Raw genomic sequence first — 17942 nt, 5'->3', positions numbered from 1 at the left:
AATATGTGGTATTTAGTTTTCTGTTTCTGTGTTAGTTTGCTTGGAATAACGGCCTACAGCTACATCCATGTTGTTGCAGAAGAAATATTTTTTATGGTAGTGTAGTATTCCATAGTGTCTATGTATCACATTCTCTTTGTTCAATCCACCATTGTTGGGTACCTGGTTTGATTCCATGTCTTTGCTATTGTGAATAGTGCTGTAGTGAACGTAGGTTGTTATGTCTTTTATTTTTTATTTTTTGAGACAGAATTTCTCTCTGTCACCCAGGCTGGAGTGTGGTGGTAAAAACATGGCTCACTTCAGTGTCAACCTCCTAGGCTCAAGAAATTCTCCTGCCTCAGTCTCCCAAGTGGATGGGACTACAAGCATGTGCCACCAAACCCGGTTATTTTTTAAAATTTTTTGTAGAGATGGGGTCTTGCCATGTTGCCCAGGCTGGTCTCAAACTCCTGGCCTCAAGCAACCATCCTGTCTTAGCTTTCCAAAGTGTTGTGATTATAGGTGTGAGCCACCATGTTTGGCTGCCTGTGTCTTTTGGTAGTACTATATATTTTCCTTTGGGTATGTACCCAGTAATTGGAATGTGGGGTTAAATGGCAGTTTAACTTATAATTCTTTAAGAACTCTCCAAAAGACCCTCCACAGTGGCTGAACTAATTTACTTTCCCACCAACAGTGTATAAGCATTCCTTTTCTCTGCGGTCTCACCAACATCTGTATTTTTAACTTTTTAACAAAACTATTCTGACTGGTGTGAGATGGAATTTCATGGTGGCTTTGGTTTACATTTTTCTGATGTTTAGTGGTGAACATTTTTTCATATGTTTCTTGGCCACTTGAATGTCTTGTGAGAAGTGTCCGTTCATGTCCATTGCCCGCTTTTTAATGGGATTGTTTTTTGCTTGTTGATTTATGTTGCTTATAGATTCTGGATATCAGGTCTTTGTCAGATTCATAGTTTCTGAATATTTTTGCCCATTCTGTAGGTTGTCTGTTTACTCCACTGATAGTTTCCCTTGCAGTGCAGAAACTCTTTAGTTTAATTAGGTCCTACTTAGCAATTTTTCTGTTTAGTCGGTGTTTACTTTGTGTTTAGTGTTTAATTTGTGTTTAGTGTTTAGTATGTGTTTTGTGTTAAGTACATCCTACTTAGCAATTTTTGTGTTTGTTGCACTTGTTTTCGAGGACTCGGCCATCAATTCTTCGCTAAGGCCAATATCGAGAAGGGTATTTCCTAGGTTTTCTTCTGGGATTTTTATAGCTTGGTGTCTTACATTTAAGTTTTTAATCCATTTTGAGTTAATTTTTGTATATGGTAATAGGTAGGAGTCCAGTTTCATTCTTCTGTAGCAGTTAATTTAATATACAAAATGTAGTATATTAAATCAAAGGTTTATGCAATAGTATTAATGTATAATAACTTGCATCTTTCAACATTGACATGTCACAAAAATATTTAGCAAACAAGCAAATTACAGAATAGATATATTATTAAAAGATAAATATAAAAATAATGATACATTTACAACTGAGCACTATGTTGACTTATAAATATGTACAGTTGATTGCCATTAATCGTAGTATTTAACATTCTATGAATTTTCCTATAATGAATTGGCAATTAGTGAAACACTGCTCCTAGTGGGCCTATAGCGTTAGGCTCTGTGAACCTCTGGTCACAGCATTTCGTCAACTAATCAATAGATAACCTTGTTTTATGTGTGTTTGATTTAATTGTTTAACATTGAACTCACAGTCAGCAACACTATAATTCACGCAGGAAGGAAACTTACCTAACACCCATATGCTTTGGAACACTAAACAGCACTTTAACATTATGCTTGGGGCCCTTTTAAACAGCAAAATCACCAATAGTAAAGCCCCACACAAATATGTAAAACTTGGCACGAAATAGGTTGTGAAACGGACACCTGTTTACAGCATGAGAGCCAAAACAAGAATGCAGAACATTTGCTTGTTCAACATCACCTGGGAACATGTGTACCAGGTGACTCAAATTTGTCACTCTCTGTGCGTGTCTGCAATTGACCACAAATATTTATTTATAGAATATTTGGCCTGAAACTGAAATCATGTCATGACGTTTTCCAGTTTCATCCATGTCCCCACAAAGGACATGAACTCATCATTTTTTATGGCTGCATAGTATTCCATAGTAGGCAAATTTGCAAATGTGGAATCTGAGAGTAATGAAGACCCGTTATATATGTAGAACTATTAAGGAATGCAAAGGAATAGTTATTAGACAGATAAGTCTTGCCTCTAGGAGACTGCGAGATCTAGAAAGGCATCCAAGGGTCATTGATTCCTGGCAACACACTTTTTATAAAGCTAGGAGGTGTGTTTATTATTTAAACTGTGGGAATATATACAGTCTTCCATACATATGGAAGTGTCATACTAAAAAAACATAAACACTGTATGCAGAAAAAGGTACGATATTTCTCTGCAGTTTCTTTTCATTTCCAAATAGTTAAAATTATCTTCATTATTGAAGTAAAAACCATTTCTAAGGTGGGGCATGGTGGCTCATGCCTGTAATCCTAGCACTTTGGGAGGCTGAGGCAGGTGGATTGCCTGAGTTCAGGAGTTCGAGACCAGCCTGGGCAACATGGTGAAACCCTGTCTTTACTAAAATACAAAAAATTAGCTGGGAGTGGTGGCGTGCGCCTGTAGTCCCAGCTACTTGGGAGGCTGAGGCAGGAGAATCGTTTGAACCTGGGAGGCGGAGGTTGCAGTGAGCCAAGATTGCACCATTGCACTCCAGCCTGGGTGACAAAGCAAGACTCTCTGTCTTAAGTAATAATAATAATAATAATTCTATTTCCATTTGTATTTTTGGTCCACTTTATATAAAGATATAAATATATTTTAACTGTCTAATTCATCTGCAGTATAATTTAGATGTTAAGTTTTATTTGCAACCTGACAAGCCCTTCCTCCAACGTGTTCTGTGAAATGCCCCTTCATTTTCCAATTAAATTATAATGCTTCATTTACTAGGCTTAAAATCCTAGTATATGTTCTAGATGTTTTGCTTTTGTGTTCTCTCTGTCTAGCACACATTTACACTTGTTTTAATCTTTCAGGTTTACAGTTTTTAATAAATGGTAATCTTATTCCCACTATTTAGTCTAATTGTTTCTCCTCTAGAAAATATTTTCTAGTTTGCTTTATAACTACATTTCTGTGTCTATGTAAAACTAAGAAAAAAATCTGTCAACTAAACTATGACATTCTGTTGATTGTATAACACACTCCAATTTTAGAGTTCATAATGTATAAAAAGTTGAACACCATAAAAATATTTTCTATGTGAACTTTAGAATATGTTGAGTTCTGAAATATATTCCATTGAATAATCCATAGATGTGCATGAAGCCTAAAATTTCATTTTAGAAGAACAATATTTTAACATATTTTAGGCTTCCTACTTTGAAATACAGTACATGACTCTATATATTTTAGTCTTTTATAACTCTCATTAAATTTTCTTAGAAACTCATTTAGATGTAGCATATTTTATTAAGGTTATTCCTGTTGTATACATATATTGGTCTGTCTGTCTGTCTATCTATCTATCTATAGCCCTCACTCAATACTTTCAAGGATTTGTGTATTTTTATTATAGTTTTCAATCTGGTTTTTGTTGGTGGATAAGGATGCTGTTGATTTTCTAATCTTATCACATTCCAATTGCTTGGACTGATTTTGTAATTCTATTATGCTTCTCTAGATTCTTTGGAGTTTTATAAGTTTATGATGCTATTTTCTACCAATAATGTAATCTCATATCTTTCCTACATTTATGATTTTCATTTTTATTTTGTGGCCTAGTGCATTTATTACCGGATAAATTTATTTAGCCTTATCCCTCTCAGAATGATTAGTTATTTTCAGGTGTTTATCAAATCAAATGCTGGTACATTCTAACATATAGTAATACTTTCACTTACAATTATCAACAAGGAGAGATGGTGTATTTTTAACTAATAGGTTTGCGTTCTCTTGTTCAACTCTATAATCATAGAAGATATACTTTTGCAAGATATAGACTGTCATTTTTGGAAATGTATTGCCCAAATTGTTAAAGAGTTGGAAGAATGCCTAAGAAATATTGGCATTATTTTCCAACCACAATTACTAATTTACCATCATCTTTGTTTCTTTAAAATCAAATAATAAGTACCTGCAAAAAATGGATAAAGAATGGTGGCATGGAATCATAAAGTTTTGTGCTTATTTTAGGGACTTGAATCTTCTCCATTGGTGACATTTTTACTAGGTGGAAAAAATTTCTCTAATAACCTGATATTAGGTTATTTACATAGCTAAGAATTTTATATTCAAAAGTGGGTTTTGGCCAGGCGTGGTGGCTCACGCATGTAATCCCAGCATTTTGGGAGGCCGAGGCAGGCAAATCACTTGAGGTCAGGAGTTTGAGACCAGCCTGGCTAACATGGTGAAACCCTGTCTCTACTGAAAATACAAAAAATTAGCTGGGCGTGGTGGTGCACCTGTAGTCCAAGCTACTCCGGGGGCTGAAACAAGAGAATCGCTTGAACCTAGGAGGTGGAGGTTGCAGCGAGCTGAGATCACACCATTGCACTCCAGCCTGGGAAACAGAGTGAGACTCCATCTCAACAACCAAAAAAAAAAAAAAAAAAAAAAAAAAAAAAGGGGGGAGGGGGCGTGTTTCAATAAGAAAAAAGGAACAGCTAAATAGGCCAAAATTCTGAAACCAGCTTGGCCTCAACTTTGCTCCAAAATCGGAGCTGGCCCTGGGAGTGGGAAGGGTCCAGGCAGTGCGAACAGGCACTTTGGAGCCAGCAGTGGTGCTTCCCGGACTCGCAAGAGTGCAGTGATACCTGAGTTGACAGCTGTAGCTGTGAGGCTGCAGCTGCGCTAGCAGGGTGGGGTTCCTGCCCCACCAATTAAGAAGGGGGCAGAACTCCCACCTGTTCCCAGCTCCCACTGACTCCATGGAGCACGCAGCACTGGCCACTCTTCCCCCACTGCAGCCGGCATCTTCACAGTGGATGTGCCGGATGGGCCGCCACCGCCATAAAGAGGACATATAATATTACCAGAGCACCAGCCTTATATTCACAAAATTTAGGAAGGACAATCATGTAGCTAGAATCAAATATGACAACTATAGTTGCTTATACATAGAGATCAACTTTCTCACAAAATGGAATTTACCAAGCAAACAGTATTGTCCTATAAAAAAACAATATATACTATAAACTAGTTTCACTTTTCATTGGTGGCTTCATAATAATTGGTGCAAAGGTAAAGAAAATAGAAGCTGGGTGCTAGAAGACTTTCTTCTTTTTTAATTTCAGCCAAATGCCTGTCAATGGTGACTAGTTGTCTGGAGTTTATAACCTGTGAAATTAAAAGTAAATTGAGTTTGGGAACTGGGGAACTGAACTGTTTAAAGTTTTAGAAAAATATGCATGCATTATTTTTATTTATAGCTATTCTACCTTTTAGAAGCAGTTGTACCAGTATGAATTGGACTTTGTCATTGTACCTTAACCAGACTAAGCCCAGCTTTATCAGTTAGCAGAATTGCTTAGCTCTTTTGGGCCTTCATTCTTTGTGTTACTATCTTTCTAGCCTAAAGACAGAGCATCAGGCCATTTGTTCTCTCAAGGACAAATCAAACTCTTTTTATGTGTTAGTTATAGCATTATTTATTCAATAAAAATGATACACATCAAATGTTTTAAAATAGGAATAGAATAAATACCACATCAATGTAGCTATCAAATGACCTTACTGTATGTATTTCAAATATCAGAAAATAAACACATCAAATTGTTTATAGTAGTTATTGTGTAGTAGTGGGATTGGACAGATAGAACAAAGAAAGACTTTCCTTTTCTTTTTTCTTTTATGATTCTGGATACTGTACATATATCTTAATAAAATACATGCAATTAAATGTGATTGTTTAATTAAAACATTATTAAAATGAAAAAACATAAATGTAAAAGCTGAATTGGGGAAGCTTTATGTCATCTTTATTGTGTTTCCACGGACTTCTGTCCTCAAGACTTTCTTATGGCCCCAAAATGATGCATCTGTTAGTCTTTCCAGTCATTTTTCCCTCAAATAAAAATAAAACCACAAACAACCAAACAGTAAGCACGTGTTTCCATTCATACCTTCATTTTTCATAGCTTTTTTATTCCCTGGCATTCAATTAGCTTCATAATTGCAGAATAAAAGGTTTTTGATTATTTTCCTGCTGCATTTAAAATTTATTGAGAATTATACCTCAAAATGGTTGAGGAATCAAATAAAGTGGAAAGAAGACTAGGTATCAGATATTTTACCTATCATGATTGATAACATAAGGGAAGTTTATTAGTAAAAGATTTACCAGTTGAAAGTAATCCCTATCTTAGTGCCCTGAAAAAAATTATAGGCACTGAAATCTTCCTAAATAGAATAAGAATGATTAATATTCAAGAGCTTTTCTCTATATATGTGGGCAGAGTTTTCTAGGTAGCTTGAAGTGTTAAAGTCTAAGACCAACATGATCAGATTTGCCTATAGGGTCATTGACCAATGTAATAGTAGCCTTGTTCTGACTTAGGACTTTGTCTAAATGAAGCTGATTTATTAGCTTGACAAGTTTTCAGTGGTCTTCAAAATTTATAATTAATCCCACCAGCAGCTACTTGCAGTTATATGTATAAATAATCTCATTCTAAATAGTTCTCTTCTAAGTCCTGGTAGATTTTCTAAGGGTCTGCAGAGATGAGGAAACTTCTTAAGCAAGGAAGAGTCACTGAGAGGGGGAATAGAAACAGAGTGTTAAATAAAAAGATGGATTGGCCTGCTTGATTCTGGCTTATTTTAATCTTACCAAGTCACTAGAAATAAGTGAAATTTACTTTAGTACCCTTTAGTAATATTCTCCCCTTCTGCTCCATTCTCTCAAAATTCATCCTAGTGAACATGTTCCATTCATCAATCTACAAAGACATTACTCCTTTTTGGAAGCAAAAGTCCAAAGTTATGTAATATATTTTTTCTTAATTTTGTTTAGCACTTGTTAAGGACAAAACTAGTGTGCCATGAATTAGATGATAGGGAAGAAGTGAGGAGCTAACTTGTACTTGCAAATAATTTAATTTCAAGTCATGATACTAATGACTTTTTGTGGTTGTAGTTTTGCTGGTTTGTTTGACTATCCAATTTTACTTCCTCCTGTGACAACAGAGCTCTTAAAATCAGGAATTTTAATGATTTGTGGCCTTATATAATTTACTTTCTGGGTAAACAGTTTTCAAACAATTATTTCTAGCTGTGAAAAGAGGAGACCTGATACTTGATTTTTATTTCTGAAGATTTAAAAGCCCTTTAAAATAATGCTTCTCCAAACACAGGTTTTATAATAAATTTAAAGCTTTACTAAAATGACACTGAATTAGTAGAGAATGACAAAGTAAAAATAATGACCAGGAAAAGCATGTACCACTTTATGGTATTTAAAAATGTTGATAAAAACAGTTATTTAAAAATACCTTTATGGTCATGATTTGACACCTGGTTAATTTACCTTTGAATTATAGGAATGAATGATGATGACTTAACATGGGATATCATTAATCTTTTAACTGAATGGATGTTGCCTTGTAGTTTTAAAAACAATTCTGGATCATTTTCTCTGAAGGGATAGACACAGTTTGAAATTAATGAGTTGTCCAATAGGTAAGTAATATATGATCTATTTGTGGATACCAGGGGAAATGAAAATTTTTGTCCTTAAAGAAGGGCTGATTTTAAAGGGCTGTATTTTAAAATTTGGCATTAGCTGGAGTTGGTTGGCATATAAAAAACTAATCTCAGATAAACAATTTAGTATGTATAATTGCTTAAATAATGATATCTGAATGGAAATGTATAGTTTGCAAGGTACTTTCTCATACATTATATTTGATTCTCATTATAACATGGTACAGTGTCAGTAATACCACATAAATTTAGAGATGAGTAAAATCAGACTCACAAAGGTTAAATGACTTCCAAAACACAGATAGATTGGTCTCAGATAATTAATTCAAACAACTATGATGTGGTTTGGTTCTGTGTCCCCACCCAAATCTCACCTTGAATTGTAATAATCCCCATGTGTCATGGGAGGGACCCAGTGGGAGGTAATTGAATCATGAGGTTAGGTTTTTCCCATGCTGTTCTTATGATGGAGAATAAGTCTCATGAGATCTGCTGATTGTGTAAAGGGGAGTTCCCTGCACATGCCCTCTTGCCTGCTGACATGTAAGAAATGACTTTGTTCTTCTTTTGCCGTCTGTCATGATTGTGAGACCTCCCTAGCCATGTGGAACTGTGTGTCCATTAAACCTCTTTCCTTTATAAATTAGTCAGCCTTGGGTATGTCTTTATTAGCAGCATGACAATAGACGAATACAGTAAATTGGTAGTGGTAGAATGGGGTTCTACTGTCAAGAAATCTGAAAATATGGAAGCAACTTTGGAACTGGGTAACAGACAGAGGTTAGAACAGTTTGGAGAGCCCAGAAGAAGACAGGAAGATGTGGAGAAGTGTGGAACTTCTTAGAGACTTCTTAAATGGTTTTGGCCAAAATGCTGATAGTGATATGGACAGTGAAGTCCAGGTTGAGGTGTTCTCAGTTGGAGATAAGTAACTTGTTTGGAACTGGAGCAAAGGTGACCCTTGTAATGCTTTAGCAAAGAGACTGGTGGCATTTTGCCCTTGCCCTAGAGATTTGTAGAATTTTGAACTTGAGTGAGATAATTTACACTATTTGGTGGAAGAAATTTCTAAGCAGCAAAACATTCAATAAGTAACTTGAGTACTGTTAAAAGCATTCAGTTTTATGTATTCACAAACATATGGTTTGGAAGTTATGTTTAAAAGAACAGCAGGACATCAAAGTTAAGAAAATTTTCAGCCTGATGATATGATAGAAAAGAAAAACCCGTTTTCTGAGGAGAAATTCAAGCCAGCTACAGAAATTTTTATAGGTAATGAGGAGCCAAATATTAATTGCTAAGACAATGGGGAAAATTTCTCCAGGGCATGTCAGAGACCTTTATGGCAGCCCCTCTCATCACAGGCCCGGAGGCCTAGGAGGAAAAAATGATTTTGTGGAATGGGCACAGGAACTCCCTGCTCTGTGTGGTCTACAGACTTGGTGCCCTGTTTCCCAGCCACTCCAGCTGTGGCTAAAAGGGGCCAAGGTACAGCTCAGGGTGTGGCTTCCATGGGTACAAGCCTCAAGCACTGGCAGCTTCCACATGGTGTTGGCCTGTAAGTATGTAGAAGTCAAGAGTTGAGGTTTACAAACTTTCACCTAGATTTCAGAGGATATGTGAAGACACCTAGATGTCCAGGCAAAAGTTTGCTGCAGGGGCAAAGCCCTCATGTAGAACCTCTGCTATGGCAGTGTGGAAGGAAAATGTAGGATTCATGCAATAATTCCTAAGACCAAATATCTACAAATCTATATCTATTCCAAGTCACTTGCTCATTCTCTGTTTTCTCTAGGTCACAAGCTCTGAATCCCATCTAACAATATTGATTGAGCCTCAATAACATCAACAAAATCATTTTATATTTTGCATTATGTTTTACTATGGTTCACTTTTTTATTGTGATTGGAACACTTAACCTGAGATCAGCTTTCTTAACAAAATTTTAAGTGTGCGATTTGGCATTTTTAATTAACAGTGTTGTATAGCAGGTTTCCATAACTTATTAATCTTGTATAACTGAAACTTTATATCCCTTGAATAGCAACTCCTCATTTCCCTCTGTCTTCAGCCTAGCAATTACCATTCTGCTATCTGATTCTATGAGTTGACTATTGTAGATACCTCATGAAAGTCGGATCATACAGTATTTGCTCTTCTGTGAGCTATTTCACTTAGCATAATGTCTTCAAGATTCATCCATGATGTTGCATTGACATATGGCAGATGTCCTTTCTTTTTAAAGCTGAATAACAGTCAACTACATGTCTATACCACATTTTCTTTATCCATTAATCCATCAGTGGACATTTAAGTTGACTTCACATCTTGGCTATTGTGAATAATGATGCAGTGAACATAGGAGTGCAATTATCTCTTCAAGACCTTATTTTATTTTTGTGGATATATGCCTTGAAGTGGGACTGTGGGATAATAGGGTAGTTCTATTTTTAATTATTTGAGGAAATTTGTACTGTTTTCTTTAATGCCAGCACCATTTTATACTCCTAATAATCAGTATTCAAGTGTTCTATTTTCTTTATATTCTCGCCAACATTTATTATTTTCTGGTTTTGTTTTGTTCTATTCTAGTTTTTGAGGAAGACTCTCCTAACAGGTATGAGATGATATCTCACTATGATTTTGCTTTGTAATTCTCTGATAATCAGTGATGATGAGCAACCTTTCAAATAAATTATTGTCATTTGTAGCCTTCTTTTGAGAAATGTCTCTTCAAGTCCTTTGCAGATTTTTTTTTGCAGACAAAGTCCTTGCTCTGTCACCCAGGCTGGAGTGCAGTGGCATGATCACAGCCCACTGCAGTTTGGACCTCCCAGGCTGAAGCAATCCTCCTGCCTTTGCCTCCCAAGTAGCTGGGAACACAGACATGCAGCACCTGGCTATTTTCTTTCTTTTCTTTTTTCTTCTGTAGAGAGCAGGTCTCACTATGTTTCTCAGGCTCGTTTCCAACTCTTGAGCTCAAGTGATCCTCCTGCCTCAGCCTCCCAAAAGGCTGGAATTACAGACATGAGCCACTGTGCCTGGCCCTTTGCAGATTTTATAATCAGGTTATTTTTTTTCTTATTGTAAAAGTTCGTTACATATTTTGGATATTAACACCAGACTATCAGATAGATTGCAAATTTCCCCTCCCATTCTGTAGGTTGTCTCTTCACTCTGTAGATTTTTTAATTTGCTGTGTAGAAGCTTTTTTGTTTGATACAGCTCTATTTGTTTATTTTTCCTTTTGTTGTGTGTGATTTTAGTATCATAGCAAATAAATCATTGCCTAGACCAATGTCAGAAAGCTATTTACCTTGTGTTTTCTCTAATAATTTACATTACCAGGTTGTACATTTAAATCTTTAATTCTTTGAGTTGACTTTTGTGTGTGGTGTGTTAAGTGTCCAATTTCACTCTTTTGCATGCAGATATTCAACTTTATTCTGGTGACACCAATATATAATACATTAGTCCCTTTTACTTCAAAATCAAAATAACTCCAGTCTTGCTGGAATTTCTTCAGCTACCTTCTTCCTATATCTTTGTTATTCTCTTTTATTATCTGAGTTTCAGAAGGCTCAGAACAGGTGGGGAAAGCAGGCCTTTTCACAAATTCAAGTTGATAGCCTGTGCTAGCTTCTCTTGCTGACTGCTGTCCTAAAAGCCTGCCTTAACTTCTCTTGCTGACTTCCTGCATTGTAGGACAAGGTTTTGTACTTTAAAAGCCCCAGCAATGTACTCATTGAATGGAATCATTGAATTCAGGATTATTCTGATCTACAGGTCGTCTAAAGATCTATGTATTACATATATATATATGTATATATGTAATATATATATATAAATATGTATATCATGTACATATAGTATGTATGTGTGTATATATATGGGGGAATGTAAGGAGAGATAAAGAGCAGAAACTATATATGTATGAAGAAGCTGTACAATACGTAAGGCTATACTATCTATCTATAAGTAAAGTTTGTGGCTAGACATAGTTTAGCCAAAAAATCCAAAAAAGTCAATGTCTATGGTTGACTGGAAATTAAGACAGGAGACACAAGGCTCCTAGCAGGAGACTTTCCAGAAGAACTCTTTCATACATCATATTATGAAAGTCCTTATTTCTAAAAAGTAGGTTATTCTTCAATGTTGGTAATTTTTCCTTTTACATCGACAGTTTATATTTTGATTGTTATCACCAATATAATATGTCTCAATGTGAATAATTAACAATCGACTTACTCCATATAACCAATTCAGAATTAATAGTATAATACATATACTTCTATATAATTGTTTATACTAATACACAGACCTATATATTTGTATTACTATTTTATACAATACTCAAAAGCTTGTATCACTTATGTATGTATCACCTGAGTTTTTTATGCTAATAACTATGAAACTATTTGTTTTCTTAATTCATGTGTAATATTCCATAATATGCATATTATGTAATTTATTCTACTATACTTCCTGATTAGCATTTAAATTGTTGTCAGGTTTTTCATCCTCCCACAACAAACAGTGCTATAATTTAGAGATGTTAGAATTTTCAGGCTTTAAAAGACTGATTCAAATTTGAGGTATTGGATTAAGTAATATACTAAATTATAAAATTATTATTAAAATACATTGCAAGCTAATTTCTGTAAGTTCCATAAATAATTTCACACTTATACAATTAAAGTTTGGGTTTGTGTTTCCTCACAGTATTATTAGCATTGAATTTATTTTTATTTTGTATTTTGCCTATCTGATGAGAGACAATATTGCCCTGTCATTGACTTAAGTTTTACTAAATACATATTTTGTTATAGATTAGATATTTCTATTTCCTCTTCTACTGAAATTCTTGATTCATTTTTCTAGTGAATTAAAACTATTCATGATTCATAAAACCTATTTTTCTCACAAATGCAGCTTAAAAGTTTTCCTCAAAATTAAAAATATGTATATTTGTTAAGTCACCGAATATGATATATTTTCCTATTTTGCATCCTATGTTATCTTCTGAATCGGGGGTTATTTATTTTTTTTAATAGTGATTCTGGTACCTTCTATGTGTCGGGCATTATTTTAGAATTTAACTCAACTAATTCTCATATAAATTCATAAATATTTGTTATAATTTTCTGCATGTTGCAGATGAGAACAATGAGGCATGTAAAAATAAATACATTTTTTAGGCTCACACAGCTACTAACTAGACAAATTAGAATAAGAAAAATACATCTAGTTTACAGTTTCCTAAATTTAATTACTTTGTGATGTGAGTAGAATATACGATTTAATTTGTCTTTTTTATATATTTTCTCATCTTTGTTCTTAGTTTTTTAAAAATATGTTATTCTTAGAAAATCTGCAAAAATTATTTATTATCTTACACATTTCCGACAGAAATAAATCCTACTTTGTTATATGAACTTCTCATATATATTTTTATTATTTTTGACATTGTTATTGTTTACTAGTAATCAATCATAGTATAATGTGACTTTCTTAAAATTACTTCCGGATATGTATAAAATGAGGTAAAGCAAATTTTCCCCCAGGATTATTTTTCATTTGTAGAATGGTGTTGGCTAGTCTTCAATGAGAAGACAATACCATGATTTCTCTTTGGAAATGAATTAACCAGTATCATTTATACTAGTAAGCTATATACTCGTATTACTTAGAAATTATTAAAGCATAATGTTATTAAAGTAAATAAGAAAAGTATATTTATATGTTGGAATACAAATGTACTGATAATTTTATTTCTTAATGTATTTTATTAGTTAAACTTTTATAATAAATTTTACTAACAGTAATTTAGTTGACTCATTTGACAATCATTCATTTGAATATTTATCAATTGTTAATCAAGTCATCTTACATTTGACTTTCTGAATATTTTGATATAATAGTAACATTTTCAGTTGTTCTCTGAAATCAGTTTTAGTTCACTGTCATGTATTTTGGAATGTAATGTATAAATTTTCTTAGACGATTTGCAAATCTGATTTAATTTCTTCCCTGAAATAGACATCAAATTTTTTATAATGCCTGTGACCTGAATTTTCAATTAATTGGGCTTCATGTGAGAATAAATTTATAATTTTTAAAAAGTGGATGACTTGTAGGTGGGTTTCTTAAAATTAAAAGGTGATCTGAAAATCTTTATTTAAAATATGTAACAAAGAATACAGAAAATATTGTGTATACCTTTCATTGGATTATGAAAGAAATATTTCCTCTGTTAATAGAATTTTTAACTGTGTATGTTCTGAGTTTATATACAACAGTAGAGCTAGATATATATGAGTAGGTATGTTCATATTTGCTGCTGATTCTATTAAATTCATCTGTACTAATTTTTCACATCTTGATATGCCAAATTATGAAAAAGTATGTTGAATTACAATAATTACATATATACTTAAAACACTATTTTCTGTTATTTTTAATTTTCTTACTATATTACTTAGCTATTGCATAATTTGGCTTGAATTGTAATGCTGCTATGTTTTTACTGTATTACAGATTATTTACCTATAATATCCCTTTATCATCAGAAATAATGCTTTTGATCATAAACTTTACCTAATCTAATATTAATATAGTGATAATTTGGGACTTGAATATAGGTGCATATATTTTACATTTTTCGCCTGACTACTTTCAACTGACTATTGTCTCTTAGATGTGATTCTTGTAAAGATCATATGAGTAGATTTTGTTATAATTCAAGTTGAAAGAGACTTTTTTTTTTCTTGAGACATGGTTGTGCTCTGTGGTTCAGTCTGGAGTGCAGTGATGCAGTCATGGCTCACTGCAGCCTCAACTTTCCAGGCTTAAGTGATACTCCCACCTTGGAAGGATCCCAGAGTGCTAGGATTAGAGGAAATTTGCTTCAACCATTTGCATATTAATGATTATTGCTATTTATAATTCAGAAAATCTTATTCTTTGGGTATCAATTTTCTGAATTTCTTTAATAATGAGATTGTGTACAAGACCACCAAATTAAACAAAACATAAAAATGCTCAGTATAAATGACCTTTCCAGCATCTCTATATAGTAACAATTAATTCTATCCTTTCCTAGGGGAGTAATATCCTCATAGTACAGTTCTCTTTTATTCATATTTAGTGTCATTATACAAATATAATGTAAGGCTCTTGAACAATACAATTTAAATCTGCTGAAAATAGGGAAACAATTATAAGAATAATATTACTAAAAATGTATCTAGAGGAAATTGAACAAAAGCCATTAAACATTGTTTGAAAAAAAATCGTAATAGACTCCTGTCATATAAATTTGATGAAAAGCTAATGTCAAATGATTCATATAATCTATTCTGTGCTTTTTGTAATTAGTCCATAATTGCTCTTATGACTACATTTTTTAGTAAATGAGAACTAAAGTAAATATTTCTGTAACTCATAGAATTTTGTTTTACACTTTAAACACTTAATTTTGAAATATATTGATTGTAAAATAGAAGAGATGAACAGTATTTTACTAATAACGATAAATTAAAAAGTTACTCACTACCCAGATTAAGAAATTATCAACATCTTTGGAACTACAATTGTGCCCTACAATTTTATTTTTGTCTGTCCCTTGCCAGACTTAATCGTTATTCTCATATTTGTGCTATATATTGTATTATTTACTCTGTAGAAATTTTACTAAAAATGTATTTTTTAGTTCTTTATATTTGAAAAAATATATCACTAGATGTATGCTTCTGTTCTCTGACTCACTTGTTTGGTTCAATTGTTTTTAGGGATTTATCCATATTAAAACACATTTTTGTATTTCCTTTTATGAATTATGACAATATATATTTTCTTCTGGAAATGGTCATATAGAGTGTTCTCAGACATTAAGCTGTTAAGATCAATGCTACTCTGAATATTTATGTACATGCCATCCTGAACATGTGAACAGAAACTCATTCGATGAATAAAACTAGGTGTGCCATTTTTGGTTAATGGGATATTTGAATATTCAGTTTCCTAAGGTGACTCCAAATTATTTTCCAATGTAGTTGTATCAGTTTACATTCCAACATGGGAACTTTTTGGTTGGCCATATCTTCAACAACTGGTAACATCAGGTTATTTTTTATCATGATGATGAGTAAGCAAAAGTAACTTACAATGGTTTAGAGGTACGGTGGCTCACGCCTGTAATCCCAACACTTTGGGAGGCTGAGGCAGGCGGATCTCAAGGTCAGGAGTTCAAGACCAGCCTGGCCAATATGGTGAAACCCTGTCTCTGCTAAAAATATAAAAATTTGCTGGGCATGATGGCGGGCACCTGTAGTCCCAGCTGCTTGGGAGGCTGAGGCAGGAGAATCGGTTGAACTAGGGTGCAGAGGTTGCAGTGAGCCGAGATTGTGCCACTGCACTCCAGCCTGGGGCGACAGAGCAAGACTCCATCTCAAAAAAAAAAAAAACAAACAAAAAAAACAAAATGTGAGTTTGAACACTTATTTTCATACTTACAATGATTTTCTCTGTAAAATACTGCTTTTTGTCTTTTGCATATTTTCTGTTGCATTGTTTGCATTTCACTTTCTGATTCTTAATGTTTTATGTATTTGGATTACAAATTTTTATTGTTTACATGTTGTGCAAATATTTCTCATTTTTGAATTTTCTTTTCAATTTCCTTTTAAAAATAATTATATGGCAGTTTTGTTTCCTTGCAATAAACTGCACTTATTTTTACAGCTCAATTCCATGAGTTTTAACAAATGAATTCATGGGTATAATTACCATCACAATCAAGCTATGAAAGATTTTTTTGGGGGTAGGGCTGGTGGCTCTTGCCTGCAATTTGACTGCTTTGGGAGGCCTAGATGGAGTTTCTCTTGAGCCCAGGAGTTAGAGACTAGCCTGGGCAACATAGCATGACCCCATCTCTACAAAATAATAAAAACTTAGATGAGTGTGGTGGCCTGTGCATGTAGTCCCAGGTACTCAGGAAACTGAGGCAGAAGAATCACTTGAGCCCCGGCGTTCTAGGCTGCAGTAAGCCATGATTACACTGCTGCACTCCAGGCAGGAGAACAGAGTGAGATCCTGTCTCAATAAAGAAATATTTTTTCCTTTATATCTAAATATTTCTTTATGCCACTGTGACATAAATCCCCTCCAGCAATCGGACTATGGTGTTATCCACTATAGATTAATTTTGCCTATTCTAGAACTTCATAAATATGAAATTATAGACACAGGTGTGCACATGAACACACACACGTAGTCTGGAAACAAGTCTTTTGCTAAATGTATGTATTGCAAGTGTTCTCTTTCAGCCTCTAGCATGCCTCCTAATTTCCCTAAATGTCTTTTTCAATAAGCAGAGGTTTTTAATTTTTATCTCATCTAATTTATCAACTTACGTTAAGTACTTCCAATGAATATATTTTCACAAATGTGTATACTAATTAGAGCCATATCCCATATTTTAATGAATATTAAAAACAATTTGAACTCTAAGATTCTTCTAGGTCATAACACCCACCTAGATTTGATTGCTGAAAGCACTCACAGTCCTATTATAAAAATCCATCCTATAGATATTCAATCAACATTTTATTATTTAATATTTTAGGTGGTATACAACAAAAATATTTACTTATAATTTTTAAAAATTCCTTAATTTTGTTCTGTAAAATAAATTTCTAGAAGTAAAATTACATAGTCAAAATATATAAAGATTTCAAAAATTTGTGATAATTATTTCAAAATTCCCATCTTTCAAAGCTTGTGATACAATGGACTTATTCTCAGTTATGTGTCTTTCTGAAAACAATACACACAATCAAAAAGTAATTTAAAAACTAATTCAAAGATTTTTTTGGTATTTTCAAACACCACAAACATTTCAGGTAGATTGAAATAAATTATAAGATGTTAGTATGCTCAACTATGTAGTATAGTAATAATACAGTCGTGATGTATTGGTCTGTTCTGAAATTGCTATAAAGAAATAACGAGACTGGTAATTTATTTTGAAAAAAGAGGTTTAATTGGCTTATGGTTCTGCAGACTGTACAGGAAGCATAGCAGTTTCTACTTCTGAGGAGGCCTCAGGAAGCTTCCAATTATGGTGGTGGAAAGCAAAGAGGGAGTGAGACATCTCACATGAA

The sequence above is a fragment of the Hylobates moloch genome, unplaced genomic scaffold, assembly GCF_009828535.3.
Source record: "Hylobates moloch isolate HMO894 unplaced genomic scaffold, HMol_V3 SCAFFOLD_10, whole genome shotgun sequence".
In the NCBI taxonomy this organism is placed as follows: Eukaryota; Metazoa; Chordata; class Mammalia; order Primates; family Hylobatidae; genus Hylobates; species Hylobates moloch.
This window is presented reverse-complemented; position numbering follows the sequence as displayed.